Genomic DNA, 17,540 nt, shown 5'->3' with positions numbered 1-17,540 from the left:
GTAAGCCTTACATTTTTGACGAATCTGGGCTAAAAAAGGATAAAATCGCAGGGGGTAAGCCTTGCATTTTCGACGAATCTGGGCTAAAATAAGATAAAATCACAAGGGGTAGGCATTGCATTTTTGAAGACAAATTTGATAAAACTGCAAGTTTTTGCAGTTTTTACGAATCTGGGCTAAAATTAGATAAATTCGCAAGGGGTAAGCCTTGCATTTTTGACGAATCTGGCCAAAAACTAGATAAAATCGCAAGAGGTAAAGCCTTGCATTTGTGATAAATCTTGGGCTAAATTTTGATAAAATCACAAGGGGTAAGCTTGCATTTTTGATGATTCTGGGCAAAACATTTTATAAAATCACAAGGGGTAAGCCTTGCATTTTTAAGAATCTGGGCTAAAATTGTATAAAATCGCAAAGGGTTAGCCTTGCATTTTTTATGAATCTAGGTTTAAATTAGAAAAAATCGCAAAAGGTAAGCCTTGCATTTTTGATGAATTTGTGCTAAAATTAGATAAAATCGCAAGGGGTAATCCTTGCATTTTTTATGACAAATTTGATAAAATCGCAAGGGGTAAGCCTTGCATTTTTGACGAATCTGGGCTACAGTTAGATAAAATCTCAAGGGGTAAGCCTTGCATTTTGAATACATCTGGGCAAAGGGGTTATATATCAAATCGCAAGGGGTAAGCCTTGCATTTTTGATGAATCTGGGCTAAAATTAGATACCACAGAAATACCACATGAAGTGGTATAAGAAAGAAGTCGGCAACATCTGCTAACACATCTTTTCATTCATTGTTTTCAGTCTTGAAATTGTTACGACGGCCTGGCATTAAAATAAGCGGAAAGAAAACTTTAAAATAATAAATAGTCAATATTTGGTTTAACTCGCAAGGGGTAAGCCTTGCATTTTTGACGAATCTGGGTTAAAATTAGATAAAATCGCAACGGGTAAGCCTTGCATTTTTGATGAATCTGGGTTAAAATTAGATAAAATCGCAAGGGGTAAGCCTTGGATTTTTGATGAAACTGGGCTAAAATTAGATAAAATCGCAAGGGGTAAGCCTTGCATTTTTGATGAATCTGGGCTAAAATGTGATAAAAATCGCAAGGGGTAAGCCTTGTATTTTTGATGAATCTTGGGCTAAAATTAGATAAAATCGCAAGAGGTAAGCCTTGCATTTTTGATGAAACTGGGCTAAAATTTGATAAAATCGCAAGGGGTAAGCCTTGTATTTTTGATGAATCTTGGGCTAAAATTAGATAAAATCGCAAGAGGTATATAAGCCTTGGATTTTTGATGAAACTTGGGCTAAAATTAGATAAAATCGCAAGGGGTAAGCCTTGTATTTTTGATGAATCTTGGGCTAAAATTAGATAAAATCGCAAGAGGTAAGCCTTGGATTTTTGATGAAACTGGGCTAAAATTAGATAAAATCGCAAGGGGTAAGCCTTGCATTTTTGATGAATCTGGGCTAAAATGTGATAAAAATCGCAAGTGGTAAACCTTGTATTTTTGACGAATCTTGGGCTAAAATTAGATAAAATCGCAAGAGGTAAGCCTTGGATTTTTGATGAAACTGGGCTAAAATTAGATAAAATCGCAAGGGGTAAGCCTTGTATTTTTGATGAATCTTGGGCTAAAATTATATAAAATCGCAAGAGGTAAGCCTTGGATTTTTGATGAAACTGGGCTAAAATTTGATAAAATCGCAAGGGGTAAGCCTTGCATTTCTGACGAATCTGGGCTAAAATTAGATAAAATCGCAAGGGTGTAACCCTTGCATTTTTGATGACAAATTTGATAAAATCGCAAGGGTTAAGCCTGGCATTTTTGATAAATCTGGGCTAAAAAAGGTAAAATCGCAAGGGGTAAGCCTTGCACTTTTGACGAATCTTGGCTAAAATTAGATGAAATCGCAAGGGGTAAGCCTAGCATTTTTGATGAATCTGGGTTAAAATTTGATAAAATCTCAAGGGGGTAAGCCTTGCATTTTTGATGACAAATTTGATAAAATCGCAAGGGGTAAGCCTTGCATTTTTGACGAATCTGGGCTACAGTTAGATAAAATCTCAAGGGGTAAGCCTTGCATTTTGAATACATCTGGGCAAAGGGGTTATATATCAAATCGCAAGGGGTAAGCTTTGCATTTTTGATGAATCTGGGCTAAAATTAGATACCACAGAAATACCACATGAAGTGGTGTAAGAAAGAAGTCGGCAACATCTGCTAACACATCTTTTCATTCATTGTTTTCAGTCTTGAAATTGTTACGACGGCCTGGCATTAAAATAAGCGGAAAGAAAACTTTAAAATAATAAATAGTCAATATTTGGTTTAACTCGCAAGGGGTAAGCCTTGCATTTTTGACAAATCTGGGTTAAAATTAGATAAAATCGCAACGGGTAAGCCTTGCATTTTTGATGAAACTGGGCTAAAATTAGATAAAATCGCAAGGGGTAAGCCTTGGATTTTTGATGAAACTGGGCTAAAATTAGATAAAATCGCAAGGGGTAAGCCTTGCATTTTTGATGAATCTGGGCTAAAATGTGATAAAAATCGCAAGGGGTAAGCCTTGTATTTTTGATGAATCTTGGGCTAAAATTAGATAAAAATCGCAAGGGGTAAGCCTTGTATTTTTGATGAATCTTGGGCTAAAATTAGATAAAATCGCAAGAGGTAAGCCTTGGATTTTTGATGAAACTGGGCTAAAATTAGATAAAATCGCAAGGGGTAAGCCTTGCATTTTTGATGAAACTGGGCTAAAATTAGATAAAATCGCAAGGGGTAAGCCTTGTATTTTTGATGAATCTTGGGCTGAAATTAGATAAAATCGCAAGAGGTAAGCCTTGGATTTTTGATGAAACTGGGCTAAAATTAGATAAAATCGCAAGGGGTAAGCCTTGTATTTTTGATGAATCTTGGGCTAAAATTAGATAAAATCGCAAGAGGTAAGCCTTGGATTTTTGATGAAACTGGGCTAAAATTAGATAAAATCGCAAGGGGTAAGCCTTGCATTTTTGATGAAACTGGGCTAAAATTTGATAAAATCGCAAGGGGTAAGCCTTGTATTTTTGATGAATCTTGGGCTAAAATTAGATAAAATCGCAAGAGGTAAGCCTTGGATTTTTGATGAAACTGGGCTAAAATTAGATAAAATCGCAAGGGGTAAGCCTTGTATTTTTGATGAATCTTGGGCTAAAATTAGATAAAATCGCAAGAGGTAAGCCTTGGATTTTTGATGAAACTGGGCTAAAATTAGATAAAATCGCAAGGGGTAAGCCTTGCATTTTTGATGAATCTGGGCTAAAATGTGATAAAAATCGCAAGGGGTAGGCCTTGTATTTTTGATGAATCTGGGCTAAAATGTGATTAAATCGCAAAGGGTAAGCTTTGCAATTTAAACGAATCTGGGCTAAAATTTGATAAAATCGCCAGGGATAAGCCTTGCATTTTTTATGAACCTGGGGCCAAAATTTGATAAAATCGCAAGGGGTAAGCCTTGCATTTTTGATGAATCTGGGCTAAAATTTGATAAAATCGCAAGGGGTAAGCCTTGCATTTCTGACGAATCTGGGCTAAAATTAGATTAAATCGCAAGGGTGTAACCCTTGCATTTTTGATGGCAAATTTGATAAAATCGCAAGGGTTAAGTCTGGCATTTTTGATAAATCTGGGCTAAAAAAGGTAAAATCGCAAGGGGTAAGCCTTGCACTTTTGACGAATCTTGGCTAAAATTAGATGAAATCGCAAGGGGTAAGCCTAGCATTTTTGATGAATCTGGGCTAAAATTTGATAAAATCTCAAGGGGTAAGCCTTGCATTTTTGATGACAAATTTGATAAAATCGCAAAAGCCTTGCATTTTTTATGAATCTTGGCAAAACATTTTATAAAATCGCAAGGGATAAGCCTTGCATTTTTGACCAATCTGGGCTAAAATTAGACAAAATCGCAAGGGGTAAGCCTTGCATTTTTTGATGAATCTGATAAATTCGCAGGGGGTTAGCCTTGCATTTTTTTACGGGGGTTGTTCCATATGTTTTTCATCTTGAGGCTTACGGATATAAGTTGACTCAGGGAAATAATGTTTGTCTCCTCGGACCCCATTTATGGCTCCCCACAAATACCACGTGAGTTGGTAAAAGAAAGAATTCGGCAACATCTTCAAACACATCTTTTCATTAGTTGTTTTCAGCCTTGAAATTGTTACGACCGCCTGGCATTTAAATAAGCGGAAAGAAAACTTTAAAATCAATCTTTAAAACAATAAAATTAATAGTCAATGTGTTTAAAAAGCATTTTGAATTTAAAACAATAATGTGCAGAAAGTTAGTTAGAGTGACGGCCAGGCCTTCAGGGGACTCAAAGTCTGATCGAAACCAGCGTGGTGATCACCCATTAGAACCCTTCAGGGATGGCTAGTCCCGGCCCCTCCTTTACTTTCCGACCCGGAATAATCATCCTACCCTAATTTGGGGAGAGACATGACGGACCCCAATCACTTACTGGTGCTAGCAGTAAAAGTCATGTCCCTTTGGTACGGGGCGGGATTCGAACCGGGTCTCCCAGCTCTGGAACGCACGCAAGCGAACGATCCAGTGCACCGTGTCGCCACAGTGCCCGTTGGTGTTAGGAGGTGATTTTAAACACTACTTAAATAATGAACTGCTATGCCGACTTAGTAAAAGAAAAAGATTGGTAGCATTGGGATTCGAACCCGGGTCAGTACCACTGGAAGCCCTCCTCTAACTGCATAGGCTACGGTTCCCTTATGTACTTAACTGAGAAATAATGCATTGTAATGCATCGGAGCGGTCAGAAAAAGACGAGTTTCGAAGTGATAATGTACTGGAATGTTTAGTGAACAGCGCGTCTCCGAAATATGATTGATCTTTAAAGTTTTCCCCTTTTCTTGATTTGATCAAGTGATCACCCAGAAAAGAGGGGAGAAAATCCCCGGTATTGCGTTTTTCTCTTGGGTTGATTTTTGATAAAACCCTTATGGGTATAGCTTTGGTTTGTTGTCGATATTATTAATCTAAACTAAAAAGCAATAAATTTAAAGTGCTGTTATAGTGGCCTAGGTTTTGATGTGGCTGTTCTTATATCGTTCGTGTAATTCTTTACTTGCCATATTTTGTTTTAATTTTCACACCAATTATTAGAATTCTGTGTTATGAATAGTGTTTACTTTTTTACCTTTTTACGAGCAAGGTCTGGGAGGGCACATCTGTTTTGATGACAGTTTTTGTGACTTTTGCCTTTCCCTGGACGGCCTATGCTTGCTTGTAGAATGTTTGTATTGTCCGAAGAATTATGTAAATAAATAATAAATAGATATTGGGCTAGGTTAGGTACAATTTCAAGGGGTATAGAAGTCTCCAGTCTTTGTCAAAATTGGCTCAAACCTGATTAGATACAAAGTGTCGAAATTGTCGTCGAGGGAAAGCCTTGCATTTTTGACGAATCTGGGCTAAAAAAAAGATAAAATCGCAGGGGGTAAGCCTTGCATTTTCGACGAATCTGGGCTAAAATAAGATAAAATCGCAATAGGTAAGCCTTGCATTTTTTTATAAATATGGGCCAAGAAAAGGTAGAATCGCAAGGGATAAATTAGCCTTGCATTTTTTGATGATAAATTTGATAAAATCGCAGTGGGAAAGCCTGGTATTTTTGACGAATCTGGGCTAAAATTCGATAAAATCGCAAGGGGTATGCCTAAGATTTTTGAGGAATCTGGGCTAAAATTTGATAAAATCTCAAGGGGTAAGCCTTGCATTTTTGATGAAAAATTTGATAAAAACGTAAGGGGCAAGCCTTGCATTTTTTACGAATCTGGGCTAAAATTAGATAAAATCGCAAGGGGTAAGCCTTGCATTTGTTAAGAATCTGGGCTTAAATTAGATAAAATCGCAAGGGGTAAGCCTTGCATTTTTGATGAATCTGTGCAAAACATTTTATAAAATCGAAAAGAGGTAAGACTTGCATTTTTTTACGAATCTGGGCTAAAATAAGATAAAACTGCAGGTTTTTGCAGTTTTTCGAATCTGGGCTAAAATTAGATAAAATCGCAAGGGGTAAGCCTTGCATTTTTAGTGACAAATTCGATAAAATCGCAAGGGGTAAGCCTTGCATTTTTTATGAATCTGGGCTAAAATTAGATAAAACTGCAAGTTTTTGCAGTTTTTACGAATCTGGGCTAAAATTAGATAAAATCGCAAGGGGTAAGCCTTGCATTTTTAATGACAAATTTGATAAAATCGCAAGGGGTAAGCCTTGCATTTTTTATTAATCTGGGCTAAAATTTGATAAAACTGCAAGTTTTTGCAGTTTTTACGAATCTGGGCTAAAATTAGATAAAATCGCAAGGGGTAAGCCTTGCATTTTTGACGAATCTGGGCTAAAATTAGATGAAATCGCAAGGGGGTAAGCCTTGCATTTTTTACGAATCTGGGCTAAAATTTGATTAAATCTCAAGGGGTAAGCCTTGCATTTTTGATGAATCTGGGCAAAACATTTTATAAAATCGCCTTGCATTTTGGACGAATGTGGGCTGAAATTAGATAAAATCGCAAGGGGTAAGCCTTGCATTTTTGATGACAAATATGATAAAATCGCAAGGGGTAAGCCTTGCATTTTTGATGAATCTGGGCTAAAATTAGATAAAATCGCAAGGGGTAAGCCTTGCATTTTTGACGAAACTGGGATGAAATTAGATGAAATCGCAAGGGGGTAAGCCTTGTATTTTTGATGAATCTGGGCTAAAATTAGATTTCATCGCAAGGGGTAAGCCTTGCAATTTTAACGAATCTGGGCTAAAGTTAGATAAAATCGCAAGGGGTAAGTAAGCCTTGCATTTTTGATGAATCTGGGCTAAAATTTAATAAAATCGCAAAGGGGTAAGCCTGGCATTTTTGATGAATCTGGGCTAAAATTTGACTAAATCGCAAGGGGTAAGCCTTGCATTTTTGATGAATCTGGGCTAAAATTTAATAAAATCGCACGGGGTAAGCCTTGCAGTTTTTGATGAATCTGGGCTAGAATTGGTTAAACTCGCAAGGGGTAAGCCTTGTATTTTTGACGAATCTGGGCTAAAATTAGATAAAATCGCAAAGGGTAAACATTGCCTTTTTGATGAGTCTTGGGCTAGTTAGATAAGATCGCAAGGGGTAAACCTTGCATTTTTGATGAATATTGGGCTAAAATTTGATAAAATCGCAAGGGGTAAATCTTGCATTTTTTATGAATCTGGGCTAAAATTTGATAAAATCTCAAGGGGTAAGCCTTGCATTTTTGATGAGTCTGGGCAAAACATTTTATAAAATCGCAAAGGGTAAGCCTTGCGGTTTTTATGAATCTGGGCTAAAATTAGATTTCATCGCAAGGGGTAAGCCTTGCAATTTTAACGAATCTGGGCTAAAGTTAGATAAAATCGCAAGGGATAAGCCTTGCATTTTTGATGAATCTGGGCTAAAATTTAATAAAATCGCAAGGGGTAAGCCTTGCGTTTTTTATGAATCTAGGCTAACATTTTATAAAATCGCAAAGGGTAAGCCTTGCATTTTTGATGAATCTGGGCTAAAATTTAATAAAATCGCAAGGGGTAAGCCTGGCATTTTTGATGAATCTGGGCTAAAATTTGATTAAATCGCAAGGGGTAAGCCTTGCATTTTTGATGAATCTGGGCTAAAATTTAATAAAATCGCAAGGGGTAAGCCTTGCATTTTTTATGAATCTTGGGCTAAAATTAGATAAAATCGCAAGGGGTAAGCCTTGCATTTTTTATGAATCTTGGGCTAAAATTAGATAAAATCGCAAGGGGTAAGCCTTGCATTTTTGACGAATCTGGGCTAAAATAAGATAAAATCGCAAGGGGTAAGCCTTGCATTTTTTATGAATCTTGTGCTAAAATTAGATAAAATCGCAAGGGGTAAGCCTTGCATTTTTTATGAATCTTGGGCTAAAATTAGATAAAATCGCAAGGGGTAAGCCTTTGCATTTTTGATGAGTCTTAGCAAAACATTTTATAAAATCGCAAGGGGTAAGTCTTGGATTTTTGACGAATCTCGGCTAAAATTAGATAAAATCGCAAGGGATGAGCCTTGCATTTTTGATGAATCTGGGCTAAAATTTAATAAAATCGCAAGGGGGTAAGCCTTGCGTTTTTTATGAATCTAGGCTAACATTTGATAAAATCGCAAAGGGTAAGCCTTGCATTTTTGATGAATCTGGGCTAAAATTTAATAAAATCGCAAGGGGTAAGCCTTGCATTTTTGATGAATCTTGGGCTAAAATTAGATAAAAATCGCAAGGGGTAAGCCTTGTATTTTTGATGAATCTGGGCTAAAATGTGATAAAAATCGCAAGGGGTAAGCCTTGTATTTTTGATGAATCTTGGGCTAAAATTAGATAAAAATCGCAAGGGGTAAGCCTTGTATTTTTGATGAATCTTGGGCTAAAATTAGATAAAATCGCAAGAGGTAAGCCTTGGATTTTTGATGAAACTGGGCTAAAATTAGATAAAATCGCAAGGGGTAAGCCTTGCATTTTTGATGAAACTGGGCTAAAATTAGATAAAATCGCAAGGGGTAAGCCTTGTATTTTTGATGAATCTTGGGCTGAAATTAGATAAAATCGCAAGAGGTAAGCCTTGGATTTTTGATGAAACTGGGCTAAAATTAGATAAAATCGCAAGGGGTAAGCCTTGTATTTTTGATGAATCTTGGGCTAAAATTAGATAAAATCGCAAGAGGTAAGCCTTGGATTTTTGATGAAACTGGGCTAAAATTAGATAAAATCGCAAGGGGTAAGCCTTGCATTTTTGATGAAACTGGGCTAAAATTAGATAAAATCGCAAGGGGTAAGCCTTGTATTTTTGATGAATCTTGGGCTAAAATTAGATAAAATCGCAAGAGGTAAGCCTTGGATTTTTGATGAAACTGGGCTAAAATTAGATAAAATCGCAAGGGGTAAGCCTTGTATTTTTGATGAATCTTGGGCTAAAATTAGATAAAATCGCAAGGGGTAAGCCTTGCATTTTTTGATGAATCTGGGCTAAAATGTGATAAAAATCGCAAGGGGTAGGCCTTGTATTTTTGATGAATCTGGGCTAAAATGTGATTAAATCGCAAAGGGTAAGCTTTGCAATTTAAACGAATCTGGGCTAAAATTTGATAAAATCGCCAGGGATAAGCCTTGCATTTTTTATGAACCTGGGGCCAAAATTTGATAAAATCGCAAGGGGTAAGCCTTGCATTTCTGACGAATCTGGGCTAAAATTAGATAAAATCGCAAGGGTGTAACCCTTGCATTTTTGATGACAAATTTGATAAAATCGCAAGGGTTAAGTCTGGCATTTTTGATAAATCTGGGCTAAAAAAGGTAAAATCGCAAGGGGTAAGCCTTGCACTTTTGACGAATCTTGGCTAAAATTAGATGAAATCGCAAGGGGTAAGCCTAGCATTTTTGATGAATCTGGGCTAAAATTTGATAAAATCTCAAGGGGGTAAGCCTTGCAGTTTTGATGACAAATTTGATAAAATCGCAAAAGCCTTGCATTTTTTATGAATCTTGGCAAAACATTTTATAAAATCGCAAGGGATAAGCCTTGCATTTTTGACCAATCTGGGCTAAAATTAGACAAAATCGCAAGGGGTAAGCCTTGCATTTTTTGATGAATCTGATAAATTCGCAGGGGGTTAGCCTTGCATTTTTTTACGGGGGTTGTTCCATATGTTTTTCATCTTGAGGCTTACGGATATAAGTTGACTCAGGGAAATAATGTTTGTCTCCTCGGACCCCATTTATGGCTCCCCACAAATACCACGTGAATTGGTAAAAGAAAGAATTCGGCAACATCTTCAAACACATCTTTTCATTAGTTGTTTTCAGCCTTGAAATTGTTACGACCGCCTGGCATTTAAATAAGCGGAAAGAAAACTTTAAAATCAATCTTTAAAACAATAAAATTAATAGTCAATGTGTTTAAAAAGCATTTTGAATTTAAAACAATAATGTGCAGAAAGTTAGTTAGAGTGACGGCCAGGCCTTCAGGGGACTCAAAGTCTGATCGAAACCAGCGTGGTGATCACCCATTAGAACCCTTCAGGGATGGCTAGTCCCGGCCCCTCCTTTACTTTCCGACCCGGAATAATCATCCTACCCTAATTTGGGGAGAGACATGACGGACCCCAATCACTTACTGGTGCTAGCAGTAAAAGTCATGTCCCTTTGGTACGGGGCGGGATTCGAACCGGGTCTCCCAGCTCTGGAACGCACGCAAGCGAACGATCCAGTGCACCGTGTCGCCACAGTGCCCGTTGGTGTTAGGAGGTGATTTTAAACACTACTTAAATAATGAACTGCTATGCCGACTTAGTAAAAGAAAAAGATTGGTAGCATTGGGATTCGAACCCGGGTCAGTACCACTGGAAACCCTCCTCTAACTGCATAGGCTACGGTTCCCTTATGTACTTAACTGAGAAATAATGCATTGTAATGCATCGGAGCGGTCAGAAAAAGACGAGTTTCGAAGTGATAATGTACTGGAATGTTTAGTGAACAGCGCGTCTCCGAAATATGATTGATCTTTAAAGTTTTCCCCTTTTCTTGATTTGATCAAGTGATCACCCAGAAAAGAGGGGAGAAAATCCCCGGTATTGCGTTTTTCTCTTGGGTTGATTTTTGATAAAACCCTTATGGGTATAGCTTTGGTTTGTTGTCGATATTATTAATCTAAACTAAAAAGCAATAAATTTAAAGTGCTGTTATAGTGGCCTAGGTTTTGATGTGGCTGTTCTTATATCGTTCGTGTAATTCTTTACTTGCCATATTTTGTTTTAATTTTCACACCAATTATTAGAATTCTGTGTTATGAATAGTGTTTACTTTTTTACCTTTTTACGAGCAAGGTCTGGGAGGGCACATCTGTTTTGATGACAGTTTTTGTGACTTTTGCCTTTCCCTGGACGGCCTATGCTTGCTTGTAGAATGTTTGTATTGTCCGAAGAATTATGTAAATAAATAATAAATAGATATTGGGCTAGGTTAGGTACAATTTCAAGGGGTATAGAAGTCTCCAGTCTTTGTCAAAATTGGCTCAAACCTGATTAGATACAAAGTGTCGAAATTGTCGTCGAGGGAAAGCCTTGCATTTTTGACGAATCTGGGCTAAAAAAAAGATAAAATCGCAGGGGGTAAGCCTTGCATTTTCGACGAATCTGGGCTAAAATAAGATAAAATCGCAATAGGTAAGCCTTGCATTTTTTTATAAATATGGGCCAAGAAAAGGTAGAATCGCAAGGGATAAATTAGCCTTGCATTTTTTGATGACAAATATGATAAAATCGCAAGGGGTAAGCCTGGTATTTTTGATGAATCTGGGCTAAAATTAGATAAAATCGCAAGGGGTAAGCCTTGCATTTTTGACGAAACTGGGATGAAATTAGATGAAATCGCAAGGGGGTAAGCCTTGTATTTTTGATGAATCTGGGCTAAAATTAGATTTCATCGCAAGGGGTAAGCCTTGCAATTTTAACGAATCTGGGCTAAAGTTAGATAAAATCGCAAGGGGTAAGTAAGCCTTGCATTTTTGATGAATCTGGGCTAAAATTTAATAAAATCGCAAAGGGGTAAGCCTGGCATTTTTGATGAATCTGGGCTAAAATTTGATTAAATCGCAAGGGGTAAGCCTTGCATTTTTGATGAATCTGGGCTAAAATTTAATAAAATCGCACGGGGTAAGCCTTGCAGTTTTTGATGAATCTGGGCTAGAATTGGTTAAACTCGCAAGGGGTAAGCCTTGTATTTTTGACGAATCTGGGCTAAAATTAGATAAAATCGCAAAGGGTAAACATTGCCTTTTTGATGAGTCTTGGGCTAGTTAGATAAGATCGCAAGGGGTAAACCTTGCATTTTTGATGAATATTGGGCTAAAATTTGATAAAATCGCAAGGGGTAAATCTTGCATTTTTTATGAATCTGGGCTAAAATTTGATAAAATCTCAAGGGGTAAGCCTTGCATTTTTGATGAGTCTGGGCAAAACATTTTATAAAATCTCAAAGGGTAAGCCTTGCGGTTTTTATGAATCTGGGCTAAAATTAGATTTCATCGCAAGGGGTAAGCCTTGCAATTTTAACGAATCTGGGCTAAAGTTAGATAAAATCGCAAGGGATAAGCCTTGCATTTTTGATGAATCTGGGCTAAAATTTAATAAAATCGCAAGGGGTAAGCCTTGCGTTTTTTATGAATCTAGGCTAACATTTTATAAAATCGCAAAGGGTAAGCCTTGCATTTTTGATGAATCTGGGCTAAAATTTAATAAAATCGCAAGGGGTAAGCCTGGCATTTTTGATGAATCTGGGCTAAAATTTGATTAAATCGCAAGGGGTAAGCCTTGCATTTTTGATGAATCTGGGCTAAAATTTAATAAAATCGCAAGGGGTAAGCCTTGCATTTTTTATGAATCTTGGGCTAAAATTAGATAAAATCGCAAGGGGTAAGCCTTGCATTTTTGACGAATCTGGGCTAAAATAAGATAAAATCGCAAGGGGTAAGCCTTGCATTTTTTATGAATCTTGTGCTAAAATTAGATAAAATCGCAAGGGGTAAGCCTTGCATTTTTTATGAATCTTGGGCTAATATTAGATAAAATCGCAAGGGGTAAGCCTTTGCATTTTTGATGAGTCTTAGCAAAACATTTTATAAAATCGCAAGGGGTAAGTCTTGGATTTTTGACGAATCTCGGCTAAAATTAGATAAAATCGCAAAGGGTAAGCCTTGCATTTTTTATGAATCTTGGGCTAAAATTAGATAAAATCGCAAGGGGTAAGCCTTTGCATTTTTGATGAGTCTTAGCAAAACATTTTATAAAATCGCAAGGGGTAAGCCTTGCGTTTTTTATGAATCTAAGCTAACATTTGATAAAATCGCAAAGGGTAAGCCTTGCATTTTTGATGAATCTGGGCTAAAATTTAATAAAATCGCAAGGGGTAAGCCTTGTATTTTTGATGAATCTGGGCTAAAATTAGATAAAATCGCAAGGGGTAAGCCTTGCATTTTTTATGAATCTTGGGCTAAAATTAGATAAAATCGCAAGGGGTAAGCCTTTGCATTTCTGATGAGTCTTAGCAAAACATTTTATAAAATCGCAAGGGGTAAGTCTTGGATTTTTGACGAATCTGGGCTAAAATTAGATAAAATCGCAAGGGATAAGCCTTGCATTTTTGATGAATCTGGGCTAAAATTTAATAAAATCGCAAGGGGGTAAGCCTTGCGTTTTTTATGAATCTAGGCTAACATTTGATAAAATCGCAAAGGGTAAGCCTTGCATTTTTGATGAATCTGGGCTAAAATTTAATAAAATCGCAAGGGGTAAGCCTGGCATTTTTGATGAATCTGGGCTAAAATTTGATTAAATCGCAAGGGGGTAAGCCTTGCATTTTTGATGAATCTGGGCTAAAATTTAATAAAATCGCAAGGGGTAAGCCTTGTATTTTTGATGAATCTGGGCTAAAATTAGATAACATCGCAAGGGGTAAGCCTTGCAATTTTAACGAATCTGGGCTAAAGTTAGATAAAATCGCAAGGGGTAAGCCTTGTATTTTTGATGAATCTGGGCAAAAATTTGATAAAGTCGCAAGGGGTATAAAGCCTTGCATTTTTGATGAATCTGGGCTAAAATTTAATAAAATCGCAAGGGGTAAGCCTGGCATTTTTGATGAATCTGGGCAAAAATTTGATAAAATCGCAAGGGGTAAGCCTTGCATTTTTTATGAATCTTGGGCTAAAATTTGATAAAATCGCAAGGGGTAAGCCTTGCATTTTTGACGAATCTGGGCTAAAAATAGATAATATCGCAAGGGGTAAGCCTTGCATTTTTTATGAATCTTGGGCTAAAATTAGATAAAATCGCAAGGGGTAAGCCTTGCATTTTTTATGAATCTTGGGCTAAAATTTGATAAAATCGCAAGGGGTAAGCCTTGCATTTTTGACGAATCTGGGCTAAAAATAGATAATATCGCAAGGGGTAAGCCTTGCATTTTTTATGAATCTTGGGCTAAAATTAGATAAAATCGCAAGGGGTAAGCCTTGCATTTTTTATGATTCTTGGGCTAAAATTAGATAAAATCGCAAGGGGTAAGCCTTGCATTTTTGACGAATCTGGGCTAAAATTAGATCAAATCGCAAGGGGTAAGCCTTGCATTTTTTATGAATCTTGTGCTAAAATTAGATAAAATCGCAAGGGGTAAGTCTTGGATTTTTGACAAATCTGGGCTAAAATTAGATAAAATCGCAAGGGATAAGCCTTGCATTTTTGATGACAAATTTGATAAAATCGCAAGGGGTAAGCCTTGCATTTTTTACGAATCTGGGCTAAAATTAGATAACATTGCAAGGGGCTAAGCCTTGCATTTTTTACGAATCTGGGCTAAAATTAGATAAAATTGCAAGGGGTAAGCCTTGCATTTTTGATGAATCTTGTGCTAAAATTAGATAAAATCGCAAGGGGTAAGCCTTGCATTTTTGACGAATCAGGGCTAACATTTGATAAAATCGCAAAGGGTAAGCCTTGCATTTTTGATGAATCGGGGCTTACATTTGAAAAAATCGCAAGGGGTAAGCCTTGCATTTTTGATGAATCTGGGCTAAAATTTGATAAAATCGCAAGGGGTAAGCTTTGCATTTTTTACGAATCTGTGCTAAAGTTAGATAAAATCGCAAGGGATAAGCCTTGCATTTTTGATGACAAATTTGATAAAATCGCAAGGGGTAAGCCTTGCATTTTTGACGAATCTGGGTTAAAATTAGAAAAAATCGCAAGGGGTAAGCCTTGGATTTTTGATGAAACTGGGCTAAAATTAGATAAAATCGCAAGGGGTAAGCCTTGCATTTTTGATGAATCTGGGCTAAAATGTGATAAAAATCGCAAGGGGTAAGCCTTGTATTTTTGATGAATCTTGGGCTAAAATTAGATAAAATCGCAAGAGGTAAGCCTTGGATTTTTGATGAATCTGGGCTAAAATTAGATAAAATCGCAAGGGGTAAGCCTTGCATTTTTGATGAAACTGGGCTAAAATTAGATAAAATCGCAAGGGGTAAGCCTTGTATTTTTGATGAATCTTGGGCTAAAATTAGATAAAATCGCAAGAGGTAAGCCTTGGATTTTTGATGAAACTGGGCTAAAATTAGATAAAATCGCAAGGGGTAAGCCTTGCATTTTTTATGAATCTGGGCTAAAATGTGATAAAAATCGCAAGTGGTAAGCCTTGTATTTTTGACGAATCTTGGGCTAAAATTAGATAAAATCGCAAGAGGTAAGCCTTGGATTTTTGATGAAACTGGGCTAAAATTAGATAAAATCGCAAGGGGTAAGCCTTGTATTTTCGATGAATCTTGGGCTAAAATTAGATAAAATCGCAAGAGGTAAGCCTTGGATTTTTGATGAAACTGGGCTAAAATTTGATAAAATCGCAAGGGGTAAGCCTTGCATTTCTGACGAAACTGGGCTAAAATTAGATAAAATCGCAAGGGTGTAACCCTTGCATTTTTGATGACAAATTTGATAAAATCGCAAGGGTTAAGCCTGGCATTTTTGATAAATCTGGGCTAAAAAAGGTAAAATCGCAAGGGGTAAGCCTTGCACTTTTGACGAATCTTGGCTAAAATTAGATGAAATCGCAAGGGGTAAGCCTAGCATTTTTGATGAATCTGGGCTAAAATTTGATAAAATCTCAAGGGGGTAGGCCTTGCATTTTTGATGACAAATTTGATAAAATCGCAAGGGGTAAGCCTTGCATTTTTGACGAATCTGGGCTACAGTTAGACAAAATCTCAAGGGGTAAGCCTTGCATTTTGAATACATCTGGGTAAAGGGGTTATATATCAAATCGCAAGGGGTAAGCCTTGCATTTTTGATGAATCTGGGCTAAAATTAGATACCACAGAAACACCACATGAAGTGGTATAAGAAAGAAGTCGGCAACATCTGCTAACACATCTTTTCATTCATTGTTTTCAGTCTTGAAATTGTTACGACGGCCTGGCATTAAAATAAGCGGAAAGAAAACTTTAAAATAATAAATAGTCAATATTTGGTTTAACTCGCAAGGGGTAAGCCTTGCATTTTTGACAAATCTGGGTTAAAATTAGATAAAATCGCAACGGGTAAGCCTTGCATTTTTGATGAATCTGGGTTAAAATTAGATAAAATCGCAAGGGGTAAGCCTTGGATTTTTGATGAAACTGGGCTAAAATTAGATAAAATCGCAAGGGGTAAGCCTTGCATTTTTGATGAATCTGGGCTAAAATGTGATAAAAATCGCAAGGGGTAAGCCTTGTATTTTTGATGAAACTGGGCTAAAATTAGATAAAATCGCAAGGGGTAAGCCTTGTATTTTTGATGAATCTTGGGCTAAAATTAGATAAAATCGCAAGAGGTAAGCCTTGGATTTTTGATGAAACTGGGCTAAAATTAGATAAAATCGCAACGGGTAAGCCTTGCATTTTTGACGAAACTGGGCGAAAATTAGATAAAATCGCAAGGGGTAAGCCTTGCATTTTTGATGAATCTTGGGCTAAAATTAGATAAAATCGCAAGAGGTAAGCCTTGGATTTTTGATGAAACTGGGCTAAAATTAGATAAAATCGCAAGAGGTAAGCCTTGGATTTTTGATGAAACTGGGCTAAAATTAGATAAAATCGCAAGGGGTAAGCCTTGCATTTTTGATGAAACTGGGCTAAAATTAGATAAAATCGCAAGGGGTAAGCCTTGTATTTTTGATGAATCTTGGGCTAAAATTAGATAAAATCGCAAGAGGTAAGCCTTGGATTTTTGATGAAACTGGGCTAAAATTAGATAAAATCGCAAGGGGTAAGCCTTGCATTTTTGATGAATCTGGGCTAAAATGTGATAAAAATCGCAAGTGGTAAGCCTTGTATTTTTGACGAATCTTGGGCTAAAATTAGATAAAATCGCAAGAGGTAAGCCTTGGATTTTTGATGAAACTGGGCTAAAATTAGATAAAATCGCAAGGGGTAAGCCTTGTATTTTTGATGAATCTTGGGCTAAAATTAGATAAAATCGCAAGAGGTAAGCCTTGGATTTTTGATGAAACTGGGCTAAAATTTGATAAAATCGCAAGGGGTAAGCCTTGCATTTTTGACGAATCTGGGCTACAGTTAGATAAAATCTCAAGGGGTAAGCCTTGCATTTTGAATACATCTGGGTAAAGGGGTTATATATCAAATCGCAAGGGGTAAGCCTTGCATTTTTGATGAATCTGGGCTAAAATTAGATACCACAGAAACACCACATGAAGTGGTATAAGAAAGAAGTCGGCAACATCTGCTAACACATCTTTTCATTCATTGTTTTCAGTCTTGAAATTGTTACGACGGCCTGGCATTAAAATAAGCGGAAAGAAAACTTTAAAATAATAAATAGTCAATATTTGGTTTAACTCGCAAGGGGTAAGCCTTGCATTTTTGACAAATCTGGGTTAAAATTAGATAAAATCGCAACGGGTAAGCCTTGCATT

Source organism: Asterias amurensis, chromosome 9 (genome assembly GCF_032118995.1).
Source record: "Asterias amurensis chromosome 9, ASM3211899v1".
NCBI classification, from domain to species: domain Eukaryota; kingdom Metazoa; phylum Echinodermata; class Asteroidea; order Forcipulatida; family Asteriidae; genus Asterias; species Asterias amurensis.
The sequence above is the reverse complement of the archived record's forward strand: the minus strand, read 5'-3'. Positions refer to the sequence as shown.